This window comes from Lampetra fluviatilis, chromosome 3 (assembly GCF_964198595.1).
Source record: "Lampetra fluviatilis chromosome 3, kcLamFluv1.1, whole genome shotgun sequence".
NCBI lineage: Eukaryota > Metazoa > Chordata > Hyperoartia > Petromyzontiformes > Petromyzontidae > Lampetra > Lampetra fluviatilis.
Window position 1 is genome coordinate 14,863,530 of NC_136277.1, and position 5,738 is coordinate 14,869,267.

Consider the following 5,738-nt stretch of genomic DNA (forward strand, 5'->3'; position numbering starts at 1 on the left):
TATGGGCAGTGTTGAGTCTGTGGGCAGTGTTGAGTCTATGGGCAGTGTTGAGTCTATGGGCAGTGTTGAGTCTATGGGCAGTGTTGAGTCTATGGGCAGTGTTGAGTCTATGGGCAGTGTTGAGTCTATGGGCAGTGTTGAGTCTATGCGCAGTGTTGAGTCTATGCGCAGTGTTGAGTCTATGGGCAGTGTTGAGTCTATGGGCAGTGTTGAGTCTATGGGCAGTGTTGAGTCTATGGGTAGTGTTGAGTCTGTGGGCAGTGTTGAGTCTATGGGCAGTGTTGAGTCTATGGGTAGTGTTGAGTCTATGGGCAGTGTTGAGTCTATGGGCAGTGTTGAGTCTGTGGGCAGTGTTGAGTCTGTGGGCAGTGTTGAGTCTATGGGTAGTGTTGAGTCTATGGGCAGTGTTGAGTCTGTGGGCAGTGTTGAGTCTGTGGGCAGTGTTGAGTCTATGGGCAGTGTTGAGTCTATGGGCAGTGTTGAGTCTATGGGCAGTGTTGAGTCTATGCGCAGTGTTGAGTCTATGGGCAGTGTTGAGTCTATGGGCAGTGTTGAGTCTATGGGCAGTGTTGAGTCTATGCGCAGTGTTGAGTCTATGCGCAGTGTTGAGTCTATGGGTAGTGTTGAGTCTATGGGTAGTGTTGAGTCTATGGGCAGTGTTGAGTCTATGGGCAGTGTTGAGTCTGTGGGCAGTGTTGAGTCTGTGGGCAGTGTTGAGTCTATGGGTAGTGTTGAGTCTATGGGCAGTGTTGAGTCTGTGGGCAGTGTTGAGTCTGTGGGCAGTGTTGAGTCTATGGGCAGTGTTGAGTCTATGGGTAGTGTTGAGTCTATGGGCAGTGTTGAGTCTATGCGCAGTGTTGATTCTATGGGCAGTGTTGAGTCTATAGGCAGTGTTGAGTCTATGCGCAGTGTTGAGTCTATGGGCAGTGTTGAGTCTATGGTGCAGTGTTGAGTCTATGGGCAGTGTTGAGTCTATAGGCAGTGTTGAGTCTATGCGCAGTGTTGAGTCTATGGGCAGTGTTGAGTCTATGGGCAGTGTTGAGTCTATGGTGCAGTGTTGAGTCTATGCGCAGTGTTGAGTCTATGGGCAGTGTTGAGTCTATGCGCAGTGTTGAGTCTATGGGCAGTGTTGAGTCTATGGTGCAGTGTTGAGTCTATGGGCAGTGTTGAGTCTATGGGCAGTGTTGAGTCTATGGGCAGTGTTGAGTCTATGGGCAGTGTTGAGTCTATGGGCAGTGTTGAGTCTATAGGCAGTGTTGAGTCTATGCGCAGTGTTGAGTCTATGCGCAGTGTTGAGTCTATGGGCAGTGTTGAGTCTATGGTGCAGTGTTGAGTCTATGGTGCAGTGTTGAGTCTATGGTGCAGTGTTGAGTCTATGGTGCAGTGTTGAGTCTATGGTGCAGTGTTGAGTCTATGCGCAGTGTTGAGTCTATGGTGCAGTGTTGAGTCTATGGTGCAGTGTTGAGTCTATGGGCAGTGTTGAGTCTATAGGCAGTGTTGAGTCTATGCGCAGTGTTGAGTCTATGGGCAGTGTTGAGTCTATGGGCAGTGCTGAGTCTATGGTGCAGTGTTGAGTCTATGGTGCAGTGTTGAGTCTATGGTGCAGTGTTGAGTCTATGGGCAGTGTTGAGTCTATAGGCAGTGTTGAGTCTATGCGCAGTGTTGAGTCTATGCGCAGTGTTGAGTCTATGGGCAGTGTTGAGTCTATGGTGCAGTGTTGAGTCTATGGTGCAGTGTTGAGTCTATGGTGCAGTGTTGTGTCTATGGCAGAGGTGTGGACTCGAGTCATGTGACTTGGACTCGAGTCAGACTCGAGTCATGAATTTGATGACTTGCGACTCGACTTGGACTTGCATAACAATGACTTTGTCCCACCTCTGGTCTATGGGCAGTGTTGAGTCTATGGGCAGTGTTGAGTCTGTGGGCAGTGTTGAGTCTGTGGGCAGTGTTATATATTTTTAAAAATAAATCAATAAACACACTTCCATTAAGTAAACTTACAAACGCACGCGGCTGCGACGATCTCGCCTCCGTCGATGCCGAAAGCGAATGAAGGCAAGCGCGGCTGACATTTCAGATTTCAGACATCTATACACGCGGACCCTCTGCCCCCCACCCCTTGGGGGGCACTTTTCGGAGACGGTGGAGCCCCCCCTCGATCCCTACCCCCCTCACCGCCACCTATGCCACATGCCACATGCTGGGGTCCGTGACAACAACCATGTCGGGAGGGAGGGGGGGTCCTGGTCATCGTCCCGTGGGAACGGAGGTGGCCCCTACAGCGAGCGGCCTGCCAATTGTGTTGAAGACGGTGACGATAATTACACCACGTGTGTGTGTGTGTCGTGTGTTGTGTGTGTCTTGTGTGTGTGTCTTGTGTGTGTGTGTTGTGTGTGTGTGTGTTGTGTGTGTGTGTCTTGTGCGTGTGTGTGTTGTGTGTGTCTTGTGTGTGTGTGTCTTGTGTGTGTGTGTTGTGTGTGTGTTGTGTGTGTTGTGTGTGTGTTGTGTGTGTGTCTTGTGTGTGTGTGTTGTGTGTGTCTTGTGTGTGTGTGTCTTGTGTGTGTGTGTGTCTTGTGTGTGTGTTGTGTGTGTTGTGTGTGTGTTGTGTGTGTGTCTTGTGCGTGTGTGTGTTGTGTGTGTCTTGTGTGTGTGTGTCTTGTGTGTGTGTGTGTGTCTTGTGTGTGTGTGTCTTGTGTGTGTGTTGTGTGTGTGTCTTGTGTGTGTGTGTCTTGTGTGTGTGTGTGTGTCTTGTGTGTGTGTGTTGTGTGTGTGTTGTGTGTGTGTCTTGTGCGTGTGTGTGTTGTGTGTGTCTTGTGTGTGTGTGTCTTGGGTGTGTGTGTGTCTTGTGTGTGTGTTGTGTGTGTTGTGTGTGTGTCTTGTGTGTGTTGTGTGTGTCTTGTGTGTGTGTGGCTTGTGAGTGTGTGTGTCTTGTGTGTGTCTTGGGTGTGTGTGTGTTTGTGTGTGTGTTTGTGTGTGTGTTGTGTGTGTGTCTTGTGTGTGTGTTGTGTGTGTGTGTCTTGTGTGTGTGTGTTGTGTGTATGTGTTGGGTGTGTGTGTTGTATGTGTGTGTCTTGTGTGTGTGTTGTGTGTGTGTTGTGTGTGTGTGAGTGTGTGTCTTGTGTGTGTGTGTTTTGTGTGTGTGTTGTGTGTGTCTTGTGTGTGTGTCGTGCGTGTGTGTTGCGTTTGTGTGTGTTGTGTGTGTGTTGTGTGTGTTGTGTGTGTGTTGTGTGTGTCTTGTCTTGTGTGTGTGTCTTGTGTGTCTTGTGTGTGTGTTGTGTGTGTGTCTTGTGTGTGTGTGTGTTGTGTGTGTCTTGTGCGTGTGTGTGTGTGTCTTGTGTGTGTGTGTGTCGTGCGTGTGTGTGTTGTGTGTGTTGTGTGTGTGTCTTGTCTTGTGTGTGCGTCTGTGTGTGTGTCTGTGTGTGTGTCTTGTGTGTGTGTGTTGTGTGTGTCTTGTGTGTGTGTCGTGTGTGTGTGTGTCTTGTGTGTGTGTGTCTTGCGTATGTTTGTCTTGTGTGTGTGTGTCTTGTGTGTGTGTGTGTCTTATGTGTGTGTCGTGTGTGTGTTGTGTGTGTGTCTTGTGTGTGTTGTGTGTGTCGTGTGTGTGTCTTGTGTGTGTTGTGTGTGTCGTGTGTGTCGTGTGTGTTGTGTGTGTGTGTCTTGTGTGTGTGTGTGGTGTGTGTGTCTTGTGTGTGTGTGTTGTGTGTGTGTCTTGCGTATGTGTGTCTTATGTGTGTGTCTTGCGTGAGTGTGTGTGTGTCTTGTGTGTGTGTTGTGTGTCTTGTGCGTGTGTGTGTCTTGTGCGTGTGTGTCTTTTGTGTGTGTTGTGTGTGTCTTGTGTGTTGTGTATCTTGTGTGTGTTGTGTGTGTGTCTTGTGTGTGTGTTGTGTGTGTGTGTTGTGTGTGTGTGTGTTGTGTGTGTCTTGTGTGTGTGTGTTTTGTGTGCGTGTCTTGTGTGTGTCTGTGTGTGTGTCTTGTGTGTGTGTGTTGTGTGTGTGTGTCTGTGTGTGTGTGTCTTGTGTGTGTGTCTTGTGTGTGTGTGTCTTGTGTGTGTGTCTTGTGTGTGTGTTGTGTGTGTGTGTCTTGTGTTTGTGTCTGTGTGTGTGTGTCTTGTGTGTGTGTGTCTTGTGTGTGTGTGTCTTCTGTGTGTGTGTCTGTGTGTGTGTGTCTTGTGTGTGTGTCTTGTGTGTGTGTGTCTTGTGTGTGTGTCTGGTGTGTGTGTTGTGTGTGTGTCTTGTGTTTGTGTCTGTGTGTGTCTTGTGTGTGTGTGTCTTGTGTTTGTGTCTGTGTGTGTGTGTCTTGTGTGTGTGTGTCTTGTGTGTGTGTGTCTTCTGTGTGTGTGTCTTGTGTGTGTGTCTTGTGTGTGTGTGTCTTGTGTGTGTGTGTGTCTTGTGTGTGTGTTGTGTGTGTGTGTCTTGTGTTTGTGTCTGTGTGTGTCTTGTGTGTGTGTGTCTTGTGTGTGTGTGTCTTGTGTGTGTGTGTCTGTGTGTGTGTGTCTTGTGTGTGTGTCGTGTGTGTCTTGTGTGTGTGTGTCTTGTGTGTGTGTTGTGTGTGTGTGTCTTGTGTTTGTGTCTGTGTGTGTGTCTTGTGTGTGTGTGTCTTGTGTGTGTGTGTCTTGTGTGTGTGTGTCTGTGTGTGTGTGTCTTGTGTGTGTCTTGTGTGTGTCTTGTGTGTGTGTGTCTTGTGTGTGTGTGTCTTGTGTGTGTGTTGTGTGTGTGTGTCTTGTGTTTGTGTCTGTGTGTGTGTGTCTTGTGTGTGTGTGTCTTGTGTGTGTGTGTCTTGTGTGTGTGTGTCTTGTGTGTGTCTTGTGTGTGTGTGTCTTGTGTGTGTGTGTCTTGTGTGCGTGTGTTGTGTGTGTGTGTGTCTTGTGTGTGTGTGTCTTGTGTGTGTGTGTTGTGTGTGTGTGTCTTGTGTGTTGTGTGTGTGTGTGTTGTGTGTGCGTGTCTTGTATGTGTGGGGGGGAGCGGTGGTGGAGCGGTTAGCGCTGTGCTGCGATACGAATCGAACAGTGGACCCCCAGAGTTCGATTCCCGCTCGCGACCACCACCACCAACACCACCACCAACACCACCACCACCACCAACATCACCACCACCAACATCACCACCAACACCACCGTCACCACTACCAACACCACCACCAACATCACCACCAACATCACCAGCAACACCACCAATACCACCACCACTACCAACACCACCACCAACATCACCACCAACACTACCAACACCACCACTACCAACACCACCACCAACATCACCACCAACACAACCAACCACCACCACCACCAACACCACCACCAACACCACCACCAACACAACCAACACAACCACCACCATCAACACCACCATCAACACCACTACCAACACCACCACCAACACCACCATCACCACCACCACCAACATCACCACCACCACCACCACCAACATCACCACCAACACCACCGTCACCACTACCAACACCACCACCAACATCACCACCAACATCACCACCAACACCACCAACACTACCAACACCACCAACACCACCAACACTACCAACACCACCACTACCAACACCACCACCACCAACACGGACGATGATGACGATTTTCTCAAAGTAATAATAATCATCATCATCATAACAATGTACCCATTTTCTTTGGGTCTCTCGCCAAAGTCACGTTGATAGCCGCAAAGAAAAATAACCCCAAAAAAAACCGACGACGTTTCGATCGCAACGCAAGCGCCCGTCATCAGGAG